Here is an 18,113-nt window from a genome sequence, read left to right on the forward strand (position 1 = left end):
ATTTGCATCCACAACTATAGTGCATTGCAGTGTATCAGTGTTCTTTTTTTTATCCTCACCTGAGGGTATTTTTCCATTATTTTCAGATAGAGTGGGGGAGAGAGAGAGAGACAAAGAGAGAGAGAAACACCGATGTGAGAGAGACACACCAGTTGGTTGCCTCCTGCACAACTCCGACCAGGGCCAGGGATGAACCACAACCGAGGTACGTGCCCTTGACCAGAATCGAACCCATGACTCCTTGATCTGAGGGTCGACGCTCTAATGGCTGAGCCAAACTGGCAGGGCTTGTCAGTGTTCTTAATAATTAACTTGACTCATGACAATCATATAAAGTTGGGTTCTGGGGACTCTTATTTAAAAACATTAGGAAATAACCCCAGAAGTATATTCATGGAGATAGGAAAGTGTTTAGGATAAAATGTGAGTGAAAACAAGTTACAAAATAATAGTAGGCATATATGTTCTCAATTTGATGAGACCCTACTATGTTTTTCAAAACTTTATAGTGAACCAAGATAACACTTATAAGAAAATAAATGTTATTAGAAGTGGGAGGGGAAAAACCCTAATTCTTGACAGAGCAGTGAATCGGCATTGGCCATCTCTCAAAAAGAAGAGGGGAAAAGATATGAAAGATATTTAATAGTTTAATAGCCTGGAAACATGTCCATCTATTGTAACATGAGAAATGATTATGGAATAGAGGGTACAGTTCTAAACTTATAAAAAATAAAATTTTAAAGCAAGAAGTATGCAAAAATTATGTATGAAAATACGAAATATACAAAGTGTGCAAAAAACATATAAAGAATTTACAGAAACTAAAATTGTATTAAACATCATACATGTAGGTATACACACATACACATATGCACACATGCACACATACACACATACATCAGTGGTTCAAATAAAGTTTCCTGTCCTTGTGGTACCCTGAGAAAAGAACTAGGGGGAAATATTTCTAAATGGTAAGTGATCTGACTGAGGGCTATAATTTTGGTACTTTTTCTTATTTGTGTGTATTCTTATTTACTGATATTCAAAGAACATCTGTTACTTTTGCAAATGAGAAAAATAGTAATACATTTCACAAAGATTTTCAGTAACTAAAAGAGAAACAAAAATTGAGTCCAGAAAGTCTTCTGTTTGGACAGTTCAGTTTACATTATTTTGTTTTGCTAACCATTTGAGGATTTGAGGACTTCCTAAAGGAGACGATGCTTTGTAACACATGGTTATTTCTACTTTAATGATGCACACTTAAGACGGCAGTATGGTCAGTGAGTGGATGAATGCTTCTTGGGCAGTTCTTTAGGTGCTCTGTTGTTTAGTTTCTTTAAACCGAGGAAGAAGCAGGGCATTGTAGTGTCATTGTATATTTTAAATGAAAGATAGAGCAATGGAAAATAGTGTGAAAATTTCTAATATTCTATGTACACTTAGCTATAATAGGAAAACGTTGGGAAATAGCTCATTTTAAGAATTTTTATAAGAAAATGTTCCAGTTATGAATATGATAGGATGGTTATTATCATGTGACAGCCCAGATAATAGAGACTGTTTTCCACCACTGTCTAAAAACTATCCAAGAGTTTTCTTTGGATAACTCTTTTTTCTTTTTGAGTTCTAAAAGAGTCCTCCTTTTCTGTTAAATATGTTTTTATTTATTTTTTAGAGAGAGAGGAAGGGAGAGAGATAGAAACATCAATGTGAGAGAAAAACATCGATTACCTGCCTCCTGCACACCCCCTACTGGGGATCAAACTCACAACCCAGGCATGTGCCTTTCTGGGAATCGAACCGGGACCTCTCAGTCCACAGGATTACGCTCAATCCACTGAGCCACACTGGCTGGGCTAGAGTCCTTCTTGATCTGAAAGGGATGGATTGGTACACCAGAGACTGCCTGTCGTAAGATTATAATCCTTGGAAGACAACTAAGAGACTTTCTCATAAACTGACCTCATTTTGTGGAAATCTGAAGTCCAGAATAGAGAGGAAGTTCAGAATAATAAAACTGCATTTCTTTTAAAATTTACCTCAGATTTCTTACTAAACGATACGAGTTGGTTCCTCCATTTAGTCTAAAAGAACAAGATGGCTTTATTGTATAGGTCTTTACATAAAAATTTAACTTACGTTGCAATGGCGATCTCTGTCTTTTCTTCTTCTTCTTTTAATTGTATAAACCAGATCAGTTTCACCCAGAAAGGTAGGAGGATTAGGGTGGTGATCAGGAGGTGGATATGAGAATCTCAGAAACTGGCTTGGGTTCAGTTCTCACTTTCTGTGACATGAAGGCCCATGAAGGTTGCGCTCTCACTCTAAGACCTAACTGGCAACTTCCTTTAGGCTTCTTGATTCCAGTTCATGGGCAGAGAATCTGATTGGCCGACCCCAACTTTTTGCCAATAAACACAAGTCAGAGGCTCCTGGCCAGCCTATGAATGGCTGCCTCTCGGTCAGATGTTCTTATAGGTCCAATCAGCTATGGCTGTATGTGTGCAGTTGAAGCAGGTGGCACAGAAAATGGTACCTGAGCCAAGGGTGTGGCAGAATCCCTCGGAAACAGAAACCCTGATATATGCCTATTATAATAAATTTCAGTAAATTAGTTGATTCTCGGTTGAAAACATTTTCCATAATCTGCTCTGGAACTGTGTTTAATATTTTAACTTGTTTCTGTATTGGAATGAATTTGAGTTTCCTTCCAGTCCATCTTATATTCTTTTTAGCCAACTAAATTCTTCCCTTTTAAGGAACACAAAAGGTAGCTTTTGTGACTTGCAAAGTTTATTATGGTAGTTTGATTTCACAGTTCATGCTGAACTTTCTTTTGAAGCTGTAGATTACTTCAAAGTATTTAAAAAGGAAATTAGGAAGTTCTTATTGTTCTGAGTTCCTTTAATTTTCATTAAATATTTATTCTTCTCAATACCTAAAAAGAATTCAGGTTCAAAAGGCAAGGCATGTAGATGAGTTTCTAAAGGATTTATTACACTGCTGACCAGCACCCACTGTATGTTTGGGATGCGACCTGTGCTTATGAGACCGGCTGAGAGGTAGCAGGACTGTTTCCCCCGAAGGCTGCTTCCACCACGGGAGATCAGACATAGTTCAGAAGGTTGTTTTAAAAGATTAACAGGTTTTGATTTTAGTTAAACAAATTTTAGATAGTGGCACAAGGCTGTGTGTGTAAAGATAGTTTTAATGGAAGCTAAATTATAATCGTATATTAATGGAGGTAATTACCAATCCAGAATTTATTGGATGCATATATGATATTTTGAGGAAAACAGGTTTTTAGTAAGTCAAAAGAGAGAGCATTGCAAATATATTTCCATTGCCCTTTCTATAGCAGGTGATGCTCATGGATGAGCAGGGTCAGGGGAAGGACATTTTAGGGGAATTACGGGAGCAAACCATTTAGCAATGAATAAATCTTTTGAGAGTGGGCGGTACTCCAATTTTGAAAATAATGACGAAGTGTGGAAAGGAAAGGCGAGGGAGCCAGACGGCTTGACTGCGCTGGATAAGAAACTTGATTTGATGTAACTGGTAACAAACATGAATGGTATTTTGTTAGGTGCTTTCCAGTTTCTGTCCCAGGTAATGAGAACATTGTAGGCGTAGATAAAGTTAGGCTCTTACCCTCAAGGAGCTGTGATGAAAGGACACCTGAGGAAGATTATATTAGCACATCAATGGGCCCATGATAACAGGACCTGTTAGAAAATTATTCCTTCACCTTGTGGATTTCTCAGTAAAAGTTCTGGGACCCTGAGACTCTTCTCAGAAGCCAGCAAAAGGTAAAAGAGGGGTTAAGATTTATATGTTAAAGTAGGGGTGGCCTATCTGAAGACATAATTAGAATAAAAATACTCTTTTTGTTTGGAAAACGCTCTTTGGTGTCCCATACACGCTATTTCCCATCTGTAAAAAGGAGAAGGCCTTTGATGACTCACGGGCTCGTTTCCAGGATTAAAGTGAGGGACAGAAGATGCCTAGAAATTGTGCTGGTGCTTGTGTGTGCTGATGTTGGTATTTGCCCCCATGGGATCGGGCGCCACACAGAAATGTGCATACCAGTTAGGACGTTTTTCTCCTTGAAACTGAGAGCCCCTCCCGCTCAGGGAAGCCACTCTATATACCCCAATCCATAAATATTTACCAAATGAAGGGATAAAGTACCTCTGTTTCCTCCAAGCTAAGGAAGGCGCTAGGTGCCTTTCCTGTCCGTGGAAGGGGAGAGGACTGTTTGCCCTGAGGTCACGCTCAGACCTGCAGCATTAGCTCTCAGTAGAACAAAATTCCACTGAGTAGATTTAAGATCCAGCTGGCTTTATTAAGAGATTCATGAATTGGACAGCATCTCACCTAGCAACTAGAAGGGCACTCAGATGAGTTATACAAAATAGAAGGTTTCTATAGCAACCTATAGAAAGAGAGTGGGACTAAGAGGTTGAAAATGGGGATTACTTCAGACAAGGACACTTTCCCTTAGGGGAAGGCAGGGGTAGATTACCTCCCTTGCGTCGATCAGGAAATCCAAGTTGGTTTAAAATTCCACTCCTGAGGCTGAAACTAGGTTACTTATTAAGTTTTGGTTTGGTAGCTGTGGTTTATCAAAAGTGACTCCATTTGGCCTATTTCTTTCTCTCTCTCTCTCTTTTTTTGTTAATCCTCACCGAAGGATATTTTTTTCCATTGACTTTTTAGAACAGTGGCTCTTAACCTTCCTAATGCCGCGACCCTTAAATACAGTTCCTCATGTTGTGGTAACCCCCAACCATAAAATTATTTTCATTGCTACTTCATAACTGTAATTTTGCTACTGTTATGAATCGCCATCGGAAATATGTGTTTTCCGATGGTCTTCGGCGACCCCTGTGAAAGGGTTGTTTGACCCCCAAAGGGGTCGTGAGACCCACAGGTTGAGAACCCCTGTTTTAGAAGGAGGGAGGGAGGAAGAGAGAGAAAGAGAAACATCATGTGAGAGAGACACATTTGATTGGTTGCCTCCTACACATGCCCTGACCAGGGCTGGGGATTGAACCTGCATCCCAGGTATGTATCCTTAGCTGGGAATCAAACCCAAGACCCTTTGGAGTGTGTCCAGTGCTCTAACCACTGGCCAATGCTGGCCTATTTCTTTTATAAACACTCATAAGCTTGACACATGATGGCTAGGGCTTTTCAACTGTAGTTGAATCCCTTCATCCTGAGAGATTATAAAGGTTTTTGTCCAAGCAGAGGAAGGAAAGAAGAGGTTCAGTTAAATGGTGTTTATTTGAGACATTAGAGGAAGAAAGCACTGGTATTCTCTTACATCAAAATTTCATTTGCTTAACATGTTGTTTATGAATGAGAATGAGAAAGTTTTCAGTGGTTTTTATTCTTCTAATAAAGTACAGTTTTAATAGAAAAATATAATTAAATTTGTGTTGTGCTGTTACTGGTCTGTAAATTATTCATGTCTAATTATATACCATCTTTCCCCTAAGAAAAAATGACCAAATTGTACTTAGAGTTTGGGACAGGGCTGCCAAACATGAAGCATGCTGGCTGCGATTTCTGTGTCTCGTTTCTTGGTGGACAGGGCTGTTGATGTCAGCGTTTCCTCCCAGTGATGTTTTCCGGACTGCCAGTCAATCAGTCAGTCAGTCAATCAGGTTGGCCCCTGGGTGAAATCACTGCCCGCCCTGGTCTAGGAGGAAGTAACAAGCCTGGAAAGGACTGGCCATACAAATACAAAATTGTAAAGTGGGAGTTGGCTGTGCCTTGCAGAATTATATGAACTTCAGTCTTTCCTTCTTCAGCCCTGCTTCTTTTTAAAAATTTTTTCTTTCTTTATTGATTTTAGACAGAGAAGAAGGGAGAGGGAGAGAGAGAGAGAGAGAAACATCGATGAGAGAACATCGATCTGCCGCCTCCTGCATGTCCCCCACTGGGGATCAGGCCCACAGCCTGGGCATGTGTCCTGACTGGGAATCAAACCAGCAACCTCTTGGTGCATGGGTCAATCGATGCTCAACCACTGAGCCACACCGGCTGGGCAGCCCTGCTTCTTATGCTCGTTCCTTTTTACTCTTCAGATTTCTCCTACTCCTGCGTGGTTTTTCTTGAGAGGAGGTCACTGGTAGTAAACATATTGGAATTTGAGTATTGCTATATCAGAATTATTGTGAATAAGGGAAAGGTAACTTACTCTGTCCCACCTTCCCCAATATTCTTCTGAGTGTTATTGGGTTACTGTCTACAAAGATTTTTGCCTTACTGCACTCAGATTTAATTGCATGTTTACAGCCATAGTCATACAAGTATAATTTGGATACCACCCCCCCCATCGAAGCTTTACTTGCACAGTGAGCATAATCAAGTTGCTTACTCACTAGTCCTGGAAGGAACTCGTGTTGAATCTTCACTGCATGTGTCCACCGTAAAATCCAGCCTGCAGCCTTTACTGTGCGTCCTCTGTGCTTGATGTCGTGTAAAAGCATCACCAGCGAGCTCTGAGCTACTTTAGCAGTTATCTAATCTATAAAGAGTCCATCCAGATCTGTTTTGGTTTCCTGTCCTCAAGCCACTGGATAACAAGACACTTCCCCCATCTCACAGGAAGGAGTGTCAATATCCTTTACTTAGGACCCAACAAAAGCAATTTGAAGCCAGAAAATAGTGACAGAATCATTGTATGATTTGGAATTGAAAGCAGATTTGGGCCTAGCTGGTGTGGCTCAGTGATTGAGTGTCGACACATGGCACCAAGAAGTTGCCCGTTCCATTCCGAGTCAGGGCACATGCCCAGGTTGTGGGCCTGATTCCCAGTGGGGGGCACGCAAGAGGTGGCCAGTTGATGTTCTCTCTCATCGATGTTTCTATCTCTTTCTCCCTCTCTCTCTCTAATATGAATAATAATAATAAAAAAGAAAGCATTTTGGTTGCATTTATCAGTAAGCCAGACCTGTTCTGTGTCTTTGGTGTCCAACAGGCATGATTTAGGACCCTTTTCTGTGTTTTTGACATGTGACCTTGGATACGTTTTTGACCTTGGACACGTTTTTGACCTTAGACAATGTTTAAATGTAGTACAAGTTACATGACTTCTCAGGGCCCAGTGTCTGCATCTGAGAAGTTGGGAATCCTGACCCCTTCTTTGCAGGGTTCTGGTAGGATTAAACATAAAGAATTTCATGCTGTCTCACCATCATAGCTGTTGCCATTGACACATTATTTTGGATTTACTGATGAGGATGCAGGAGGCCTTCTTAGCCACATGCCTTTTAGTTGGTACATCAGTCCTTTTTTAATTTTTATATATCTTTATTGTTGAAAGTATTACAGGTGTCCTCCCCCGCCCCACCCCCCTCTGTTGACATCCCCCTGCCTGCTCCTACCCTGGTACATCAGTTTTATGTCAACTTATGTATTCCGATATTTTATTTCCTCTTCCTCTCAAGTAGCAGTATAGAAAATTCCCTTTTTGAACTGTATTCCCACTTTGGCCCCTGCTTTTGAAAAGTACTTAAGCTAGAATTAAATATTCTTGCAGGTTGGTATGCTATTTGAAGGTGGCATTATCATGGGTTCCTCAATGATTTTGTTTAGTTTGCCTCTCTCCGTCTGTGACTTTCTCTGACGGCATCATGTTCCTTTGATTCCCCCACTGCTGTGGGAAAGCACACAGGACGATGAAACAAGTTAACATGTCGGAAAATCAGACCTTGTGGAGCGGAAGGATTTCTTTTGAAACATATCCTTTGCTATAGAAAGATCAGATACAAATGACAGAACCTTTAATTTTTTTGGTAATTCAGAAGACTTTGTGGACCCTGAATCCCTTGGTTCTTTTCCTTTAAATGATTCATTGGTAGAAACAATACAATATACTCTGTGTTTAATTACAATGGCTTCTTTTCTGTGAACATTTTCCTTTTTGTTTTTGATGTCTCTAATCCTGCATGGAAGCTGAGAAGAACAGCTTTGCCTCCTTCGGCACCATACTTAGCTGCCTTGAGACTTAATCTCGTCCGTCTATGGGCTTCATAGCAAAGGGAAGATCAAAAGAGATGATGATGCATCAGTAACTTAGTGTAGCTTCTAGCACACATTGGCTTGGCCATTATCTTTATTTTATAGGTGTTTTTGTACCTATAGAAAGAAGGTCCAAACTCCCTCTGCCCCCCTCCCCTCTTTCCTCTGCTCCCCTTTCCCCATCTCATCCTCAGCAGTACATTCATCCTTTCCCTGCTACTTATATCATAAGCCACTTCTCTGTCCTACAGCCTCTGGAGAACTTGCAGGTCAACCTCAAACCATCATCCAACCAGACAAAACACCTTCCTTAGACATGCACACATCTGCTGAACTAGCATCCCCTTGCAGTAGGCGACTGTTTGCTTCTGTCTTCCTAAAGCATTTTATTTTGATTCAGATATTGGGACTCTTAGACTCTCAGACAGATCACTGAAATAGAATAGCTTTTCCAACAGGCAAAACTAATGTGTGGTATTTGAAGTCAGGGCAGTGATGACCTTTGGGGAACAGTGGTGGTCACACATATATCTTCACTTTAGGAAAATTAAGTAAGCCAATTAAGATTTCTGTGTTTTTTGTTCTGTTTGTAATACATATGTTAACATAATTGTTTATTAATTTTAAGGAAACTACCTCTCTGCAAGCATCATAATTCACCTATGTAATTTACAAATACAGTCACACGCCGCGTAGCACGTTTCAGGTGGTCGACATATAGGATGGTGGTCTCATTATAGTGGAGACGAAAATTCCTATTGCCCAGTCATGTGGTAGCCACTGTAATGTCAGGAAAATTACTGTTTTGTGCCCTCTCAGTCCGTGTTGGTAACTGCTACAAATGCCTGAGGGCACTCCCCTGGGGCCTGTGAACTTCCCACCAAACACCCCCTCTCTTCCTACTCCAGTATTACAACTGGACTCATCCTTTTGGTTCTTATTACCTTGCAAGACACCCTTCAGCAATAACCATTAGGAAACTTTGAAGAAAAAAATGTTTCTCACTTACACAAGTGCCACAAGGCCTTCTAGGGGGCTCACAGCCACGTGGAGGTTAGAGAGAGAGTACATGGGCCTGAGGTTCTGCCTTCATTGGGATCCAAGAGGGTGGAGTCTAGGGTTTCCCAGTTTCCCTCTTTATTGGTGAATTTAAAACCATTAAAGCTCAGGAAGAGAAAGAAACAAGTAGTTCAGATGGTCAGTTATCTAGATCAACCAAGATCTCTAAAACAAAGGAGCCTCGGTGGGGGAGGCAGCTTGGCTCTTTATCTAGTCCGGTGGCTGCAATGTGTTTACTGGAGATAGCCTTCCTTGAAGGGTGCCTCTCTGGAGGGAGGCCTGAGCCAGGCAATCAAAGCTCAAATCTGACGCCTGCATTCCAAAAGGAAAAGCCAGCTGTCAGGGTTACACCACAATTTCTCCGGCTTGTGGTGGCGCTGGTGTAGACAGGCCTACCGTGCTGTCAGTCCTATGAAAGTATAGCACACAGCCACAGTGGCAGTCCTACCGGCTGGGTTCGTGCAGGTGCACTTGGTGACGTTCGCAGAGCACATCCCTGTCCTTAAGTGGCGCTTGACTTGATATTCACGTATGTGTTTTCAAAGGGCCTTATTTATTTTTAGTTTAGAACATGTTTCCTGAAAGTAAATGAGGAAGCATTTCGAAGCCTTTAAAGTGATGTGGGTTAAAGCCTATAAGCTCTTTGATCATACATATATGTGTATGGACTCCAGTTGTTGCACTTGAGATTGATTGTGTCCTGCTAAAACTGAAAATTTAAAGATGTTGCTTGCTACCCCTTTCACCCGTACAGTTATAATCCTTATAGTTTGAAAAATGTGCTTTCTTGCTTGTTTGTCTTTCTCCATATTGTTAAGTAGCAGTTATTTATCTGAACGGATAAGAGAGAATTCATGAGTACGTGATTTTAAAATTCATGTTATACCATTAGATGTACTTGGTATGCAAAGTTTTATTGGCATTGGAAGCACACGCTTACTTCTGCTTAGGTGTGCCTTGTAACCTTACTCTGAACACCATGGCAGTCAGAAATTATCTGGCAAGTGGGAAAGAACAGTTTTTGCTATGACTGGGGGGCAAGAAGTGAATAACAGCTACTTTGGGGTTTAGTGTTTCTTATTTTGTTTTTCGTTATAAGCAGCTCATTACCTAAAGAGTGAACTTTAATTTACTTGTTCTTTTCTCCTAGACTGGAAAGAAGGCTGATGAAGAAAAATAACATGAATCAGGTAAATGGATTTTAAATTTCCTTATGTGCCCTTTATGCTTTGTTTATATTTCCTGTCTTCCTGATGAAAGAACTGAACAAACAGTTTTTATGGCCAACTTAAACATATAAGGAATGCTTTGGGGATATCGATGTAATAATCAAACATATTTATACTATTTAATTATTTGTGTATTTGTATTTAATCACAAATTTATATAAAACAATATTATAACTAATGCTTCTTTCTACTTCAGAATAATTTTCTTACAGCTCTTTATATACATATTTGATGTTAGTGACACATTTGATATTAGCATCTTCATTATTAGGGTTACATTTTGTTGTTGTTGTTAATTTTTCCCCGGGGATATTTTTTTCATTGATTTTTAGAGAGAGTGGAAGGGGCGAGGAGAGAGAGAGGGAGAAAGAGAAAGAGGGAGAAACATCAATTGGTTGCCTCGCACACCCACCCCAACCAGGGCTAGAGATCGAAGCGGCAACCCAGCCCTTCACTGGGATTGAACCTGAGACCCTTCAGTGTGCAGGCCGATGCTCTAACCATTGAGCAACACCAGCCAAGGCTAGGGTACATTTTTGAAGCATCCAATATCATTTTCTACATCATGTTATCATTTTAGTTGTTTGCAGAATTCATATATGGTGCTGTATTGGCAATTTTATTCTGAGTCACAAGTGACCATTTACATAATGTTAGGACAGTTGCTATTTTTATTATTCCTGTGCAGATGAACATTGGACATCTCCACTGTGTGACAATTTGTTAAATCTTTCTTCCTTCCATTCATTTACTTTAATTATTTTGAGGTAATTACATGCACACCGTTTAAAATCAAAATAATACTATAATAGCCATTCCCTGTTTGCTTTTTACTCCCACTCTTCCTTTGTCCAAAAATAGCACTTTCCAACTCTTAGTTGTATTTTCTGGTGTTCGTGTACCTATTTATAAATAACACAGTATAGGCTTTAAGTGCCATTTATTGATTAATGTTTAAATTGTAGACTGATACATTGATTCCCCGCTGAGGGTTTACGTCTCATATACATCCCTTTCCTCTCAGCGCACACCTACCCTGACTGTCTCTCTGCTCTCTGGATGCAGTCCTGTTGCAGTCTGAAGTTAAATAAATATTTAATGTTTGCTTTATTATGACTATTTTGTTCATGGCCGAACTTTGTGACATTTATGTTGAAATGTCTCAGGCCATTCTGCTTCACAGTTAGTTGTGTATGAGCAGTTTCAGTTTTCTAGAAAACGTTTGACTCTTTTATTTATTCCCAGAATTCTGGAATTTCAAATTGGGTCATAGGTCTTATGATCTTTTGATGCTCACGGTTCCGTCAAATCAGAAACTCATGCTCTTCAATTTGGGACATTTTCTCGTACTATTTCTTTAATAATTTCCTTTCCATCTTATTCACTGTTTTCTGCATGTCTGGCAGTCGGCTACTTGGACCTATTAGTGTAATTTTACCTCTAATTTTTTATGTCTTTTTCTTAGCTATTTCTATCTCTTTGTTTTTTAGTTCTACTTTTTGAGAGATTTTCTTACTATTTATTGAACTTTTAATTTCTGCTAGCGTATCTGTAATTTGAAATTTATTTTTAAATTGGTTTCTGAATATTTTCTTTTAAAAAATAGGACTGTTCTTATTTCACAAATGCGATATTCTCTTTTCCTTTGAGAATATGAATTGAATTATTTTGCTGTTTTCTTGTGCTCTTCGCACTTTTCTCTTTCCTCTGTGTTTCCACTTTTTTTTTTTTTTTTATCCTCACCTGAGGACATTTTTCCATTTTTTGTTCAGGTAGAGTGGGAGGGAGAGAGAGGAAGAGAGAGAGAGAGAAACATCGACGTGAAGGGACACATTGAGTGGCTGCCACCCGCACAACCGACCAGGGCCGGGGACAAACTGCAACCGAGGTACGTGCCCTTAGCGGGAACCGAACCAGGGTCTCTCTGTACCGCAGGCCGACACTCCAACCACTGAGCCAAACCGGCCAGGGCGGTCCCTGATTTAAAAAAAAAAATTTTTTTTTATTGCATTTAGAGAGAGAGAGGAAGGGAGAGGGAGAGAGATAGAAACAACGATGAGAGAGAACATCAGTTGGCCACCTCCTGCACGCCCCCCACTGGGGATCAGGCCCACGACCTGGGCATGTGCCCTGACCAGGAATCGAACCGGCGACCTCTTGGTGCATGGGTTGACACTCAGTCCACACCCGTAGGGCTAAGGGTCTGCTTTTTATACAGACGTGCAACCAGTCCCCCTTTCTTCTCAACTCCTTACCCTCTCCTTGCAGGTCCCCGAAGCTCCATTTCCTGAGCCTTTCAGAAGCAGTCTGCTGGGCTTTTTGTTTGCTCTGCAGGAAGTGAGGTTCCATCCTGCTCAGCTCTGCTCAGCTCAGCAGCCGTCTCTGTGTTCAGCTTCTAAAAGGCATTGCCTGTTGTCTGCTCTAATACACTTTGCTGCTCTTTTTATCCTTGTGGATTTGTATCTTCTTTCCTCTTTGTTGTAATTTGAACGGGGATGTAGAAAGAAACAGAGATAAACAGCCCTATTCCATTGGCTACCTACAATCCCAAAGTCCATACTGCTTTTTAAAATTATATTTAAAAGGTTTTTAAAAAGTTTTATCTCATATTTTCTACTGTTAGGTCCTGCCTCCAAAAATAATTGTTCAGTCTATTTCTTTGCTTCCTTTAGTTAACCAATTTCAGTCAAGTGACATATAAGTTACTTTCCCAAACATTATTTCATTATACAAAATAAACTGAGATTTTTGTTTTTATATGAGACTTAGTAAAGTCTGGACTATAAAGTGACGCTCTATTTCCTGAGATATACTTTTTTGGGGGAACCCCTTGATTTATCTCTAGACGTATATACTATATGTTGGTATTATTAGATGATGTTTTATCTAAATATATTTTACTCTGAACCTTTAATTGAGTATTTGCAAGCTAACATACTGGCAAGAGAATCCTATGTTACTTTTAGTTAGTTGTGACAGCAGCTTCTTATTGATTATTTACAGTGTAACACTATTTCTGACAGATAGAATAAAGAATGATTAAATGAGAAATTGATTGGTATGACTAGGTCCTCAGGGACTGTCAAGAGTATTTTAAAAAATTTTTTGTTCCAGGGATTGTGTCCTCTTAAGTCTGTTAGTTGGCTCAGGATAGCTGCTACTCAGTTTGGCACCTGAGCTTCAAAGAGTTCAAGATCCTCCTGAATTACGTGGTAGTAGAACAGTCTTAGCTTTCGCCCGGTACGCTGTGATGCGTGGCTTACATGATCCTAAACAGGATTGAGAACCCATCTCTAACAGATTATTCCAGGGGAAAAAATAGAATGCTACTGATTAAGTTAAACATGATAAAAACAAAATGCTGCCTTGCTAGCTACCGTTGAATTCCACATTCTTTCACATGTAAGCACAAATGACTGTAAATGAGGGATTCAATGAACAACTAACTCTTTATTCTTTGTCACATGCAAAACATTATCTCTAGCTTTCTGGTTATGCAACACCCATTTTCACATATGATAACTCTAGAAGGTATAATTTATGAGGGTAATGTTTGAGTCTCAGAGAAATGACCATCTTTTTTATCAGTCAACTTGTAAAGAAGGTGTCTTAGTAGTTACCCTTTGTTTTCATATTGAAGATGTTATACTTAATTTATGAAATTAGTTACGTGTTGACAATCGTAATAGGTAAGCATATAAAAGAAATCTCTCTATGATAGAGGGTTATAAACTTTATTTTTCAATAAGAAAAAGTGGGGTAAGATTTATGTTATGCATATTTTAGAACAACAGAAAACTTGAAGAAAATACATACATACATACATACAAGGTGGAGTGAGAGGTGGGGAAGGTCAATTGTGAATTTCTTGTTTCCAATCTAATACTTCAATACTTTTATTTATAGTGAGGTCTACTGGATTTATAAGGTCTCTTCCAGCTTTAGAATTTTGTGATTCCATTTTTAAAGTGGTTAAGCTTAAAGTGCCCTTTTCTTCTAGGTACACCATTGAGTTCTTTGGGAGGCACAAAAGTGTCTGGTTGTGAAACTTATGAAATAGAAGACAAGACCCTGCCCCAGGAAGCGTACATGAGAATACTTTTAAAGGAACCTATCGATAAATGTGTAACAGTAGCTGTTGGAGGTATGTGATAACTTAGAGCTTGGAGTGGATGTGGTGTGACCCACTCTGCTGTGCTAAGTCAAGGCGAGCCATTCTCTGGGAGTGGAGGTTGTTCTTGGGGCAGAACCTCACCCTGTGGTCTCAAATACACCAGTGGCTGTTGTTCCCTAAACCTGATTATATAGTGGGATGTCACTCTTAACCGTTCCTTGAGCAGCTCTGACTCAGTGCCTCTAGAGTCCTTCCTATTGCCTGAAACACAGTAAAGGTGACAGAGGCAACGCTGGACTCTGAGCAGATGAAAGCGATAACAGGTTTCTAGCCAGAGACCTTTCTGCCTTCTTTTCTGGGAATGGGGCAGTCCGTATCAAAGCTCAGTGATGTGTAGCCTTTGAATCAGCTGTTATTCACTGGCTTTACTCATAGCTTGGAGGACGTCAAGGCTGTATCTGATTGGGTGGTGGCTGTATGGGCTTGGCTAGTTTCCTGTTAGTCATTAACTTTGACCTGTTTGTCTCCCCCACATGTCAGTTACATATTTACTTCATTTTTTTTTGCTTTATAGCCTTTAATTATTATTTTTTTAAATCCTTACTCTTTCTGTTACTATTGATTTTTTTGAGAGAGAGAGAGAGATGGAGAGAGAGAGAGAGACATCTATGTGAGAGAGAAACATAGATTGGTTGCCTACCACATGCACCCTGACTGGATGGAACCTGATACCCAGGTATGTGACCTGACTAGGAGTTTAGCCTGCAACCTTTTGCTGTACAGGACGTCCCTCCAAAGAATGAGCCACAGGCCAGGGCTGGTCTTGAATTCTTATCTCCTCAGCAACTTATATCGCCAAGGTCAGGGTCACTCATTATTTCATATGCTGTGACCTTCAGTGCATGTCTGGCTTTTGATGCACTGGCTCTTTTTTTATGGTGTAGCCTATGTCATATATATCACCTTGATCCTTTAGGATTTTTTTTTTTTTCATGTATCAGTATAGAACACTATAGATGTTTCCAGGGCCTGAGTATTTTACATCTCTGATCGTCATACACTCATGAAAACATGAAACAAGTTCAATTTTCTAGATGAGAATACTGAAGTTCCCAGTGGTTAAATAACTGGCCTACTATTTCCTAGAGAGTCAGTGGCAGAAATGGGGTTCAGCACTAGGTCTGTCTGTCTCCTGTGGTGTGCCATGGAGACAGGAAACCTTGCTGTTTTCCCTTTTTGAAGCAGGGTTTGAAAAATATCCTAATTCTTGTGGAATTTTAATTTTCTGCTCTACTCTTTTCACTGTTATTTGCTACTTTTCCCCATTTCATGGCATCTTATTTGGTTTATAATTATATTCATAGCATTAAATTAACACATTAAAATTAAATACTTTCAACTGTTGCTGTTTCATAATTTTACTGAGAGTATATTATTGGTATGAGACAGTATCAAATATACCTTTTAAAAAAAATCCTCACCTGAGGATATTTTTCAAATGATTTCTAGGGGTATATTTTAAATGAAAAATACAAAATCCAAAAGAATATATATAGTATGCTATCTTTTATGTAAGAAAGAGGAAATAAGAAAATATGTAGGTATCTGCTCATTTGTACAAGAAAAAATACCATAGGACGGGTCAGTGGAACAGAATGGAATGGATGGAGGATGGGAATGAGGTAGAAGGGATGGAGACTGCCGCTCCTCTGAGTGTATCTCTGACTTTTAGAATGATGTTAATACTTCTTGCTCTGTGTGTGTGTGTGTGTGTGTGTACATACGTATGTACATAAAAATTTCTTTACTATTTTTGCAGCATTTTAAAGTCTGAAATAATATAAAAAACAAACACTTAGAAATTCACACAAAAATAAAATGAGATTGGTTTTTCTTCATTGACTTGATTAATTATTTGCCTAATATTTTACTATGTTGTGTAATTTTACCCTTCTAAGTAAGATTTGATTTCTAAATAACTCCCTTATTATGAGGAGGTTATTTGTTATATATATATTTTTTATGTGCTCTCTCTTTTGGGTCCATATAGCAATGTCCTGAGAGATTCTGATGTACTTTGGTCCTTTAATTCAGTGTTATTTTATTTTGTTCTGAATTAGTGGAATCTAGTGAAAAAAGCAGCAATTAGTAAAATATGCCAGTGATACAAAGAAGAAGTCAGTCTCAGAAGAAATATGTGACGTGTACCTGTGCCACTCATTAACCTAAGTGGATTGCGTACTGTTGTTAACTTTTTTCTTCATCTGCGAATCCCGTGTTAGTTTTGCAAAGGAGAATCTGCTGTCTTACCCAGTTACTGATTTACTGTGCACAGCCCTTCCTGGTCCATCCCTCAGTCTGCATTGCTACATTAGAACACAGTTTCCTGGAAACAGCAATATATTTGGCATGACTTACACTAATGAATACTTTTTTTTTTTTTTTTTTTTTAGCATATGTTATGATGCTAACTAAGCAAGTGGAATAAATGTCAATATAGATTGGTAGAAAGCTCAAGTTATAATCATCAGGGCAGGGATAATGGTTGCCTGGTCCAGTTATGTATTTTGAGATTTTGAAAGTTAGTCGTGTATTTTAGATATTTGCCATGGAGGGAACCAGAAGCATAACATGGGAGCATGCCAGCTGGGTTAGTGACATGATTTGTCAGCTGTACACTTACATAAGACTGTATTACGACTAGAAATTTTAAAATTAATATTTGAAGGGCTTGGGGTTTATTTTTTATGATTTTTTTGAGTAGCTGTGTTTGGAAGTTTTAATTTTATAAACTGTGTTAGCATACCATAGCTGCACAGTTAGCCTTGAAAAGTGGTTGTTTGTTTTTAAAATACTGTACTGTTTACTTTGAATTGGCATTGGTGGAAATAGTTTCTAAGGAAAATGGTTTGCATCCCATGTTATAAATATTTTCAGGCTTTTAAACTGTTTTAATTCAGAGCATTCACTGTTTTTTATTTTCTGCTCAGGATTTGAGAACATACTTTTCCATGCAGTGAGTGCATTTCTGAAATGTGTATCTATGATAATTTTAATAAAGAAAATTCATTAATTTTAAAAGAATTCTTAAAAATCCTTTAGTAAAATGAAGAAAGCTTCCTTGGTGTTGATAAATCTTTCTCCCTCGCTTTTTTTTTCTTTATTGAATTTAGAGAGCCAGGAAGGGAGAGGGAGAGATAGAAACATCGATGAGAGTGAACATCAATTGGTCATCTCCTTGACCCACAACCTGGACATGTGCCCTGACCGGGAATTGAACTGGTGACTTCTTGGTGCATGGGTTGTGCTCAGCCACTGGGCCACACCAGCCGTACAAGTCTTTCTCTTTTTTATTCAGAGTTTTTTTTTTTTTTTTAAATCTTGGGCATTCTTTTGATGATTTTTTATATCACATTCAAAGATGTGTTGGGTATTTTTACTTTGTATATATTTATTTCTACCTATATTAATTTGGGAAAGAAACCATAATGGAAAACAAAGATTATCTAAGTAATAGCTCATTTATAGAATCTTTTTCTCCCGAAATCTGTGGTTGGAAAAAACGTTCATTATTACTATGTCCACTTATAAACTCTCACACAGCCAGAAAATCAATTGTTAAGAAAAATATTTAAAGGTATTATTATTCTTCTGACATTCTCACATTCTGT

General features: G+C 39.0%; 1 protein-coding gene across 6 annotated transcripts in view; it reads left to right on the forward strand.

The window, feature by feature from the left end:
• Positions 1 to 18,113, forward strand: part of SGMS1 (sphingomyelin synthase 1) — a 264,910-nt gene that overhangs the window by 118,953 nt on the left and 127,844 nt on the right. For all 6 annotated transcript variants that reach the window (XM_036264649.1, XM_036264653.1, XM_036264650.1 and 3 more), the window contains 2 exons: positions 10,250 to 10,289; positions 14,329 to 14,472. The gene's annotated coding sequence lies outside the window, so the exon portion shown is untranslated. The remainder of the gene's footprint in view (positions 1 to 10,249; positions 10,290 to 14,328; positions 14,473 to 18,113) is intronic.

This window comes from Molossus molossus, unplaced genomic scaffold (genome assembly GCF_014108415.1).
Source record: "Molossus molossus isolate mMolMol1 unplaced genomic scaffold, mMolMol1.p scaffold_m16_p_17, whole genome shotgun sequence".
In the NCBI taxonomy this organism is placed as follows: domain Eukaryota; kingdom Metazoa; phylum Chordata; class Mammalia; order Chiroptera; family Molossidae; genus Molossus; species Molossus molossus.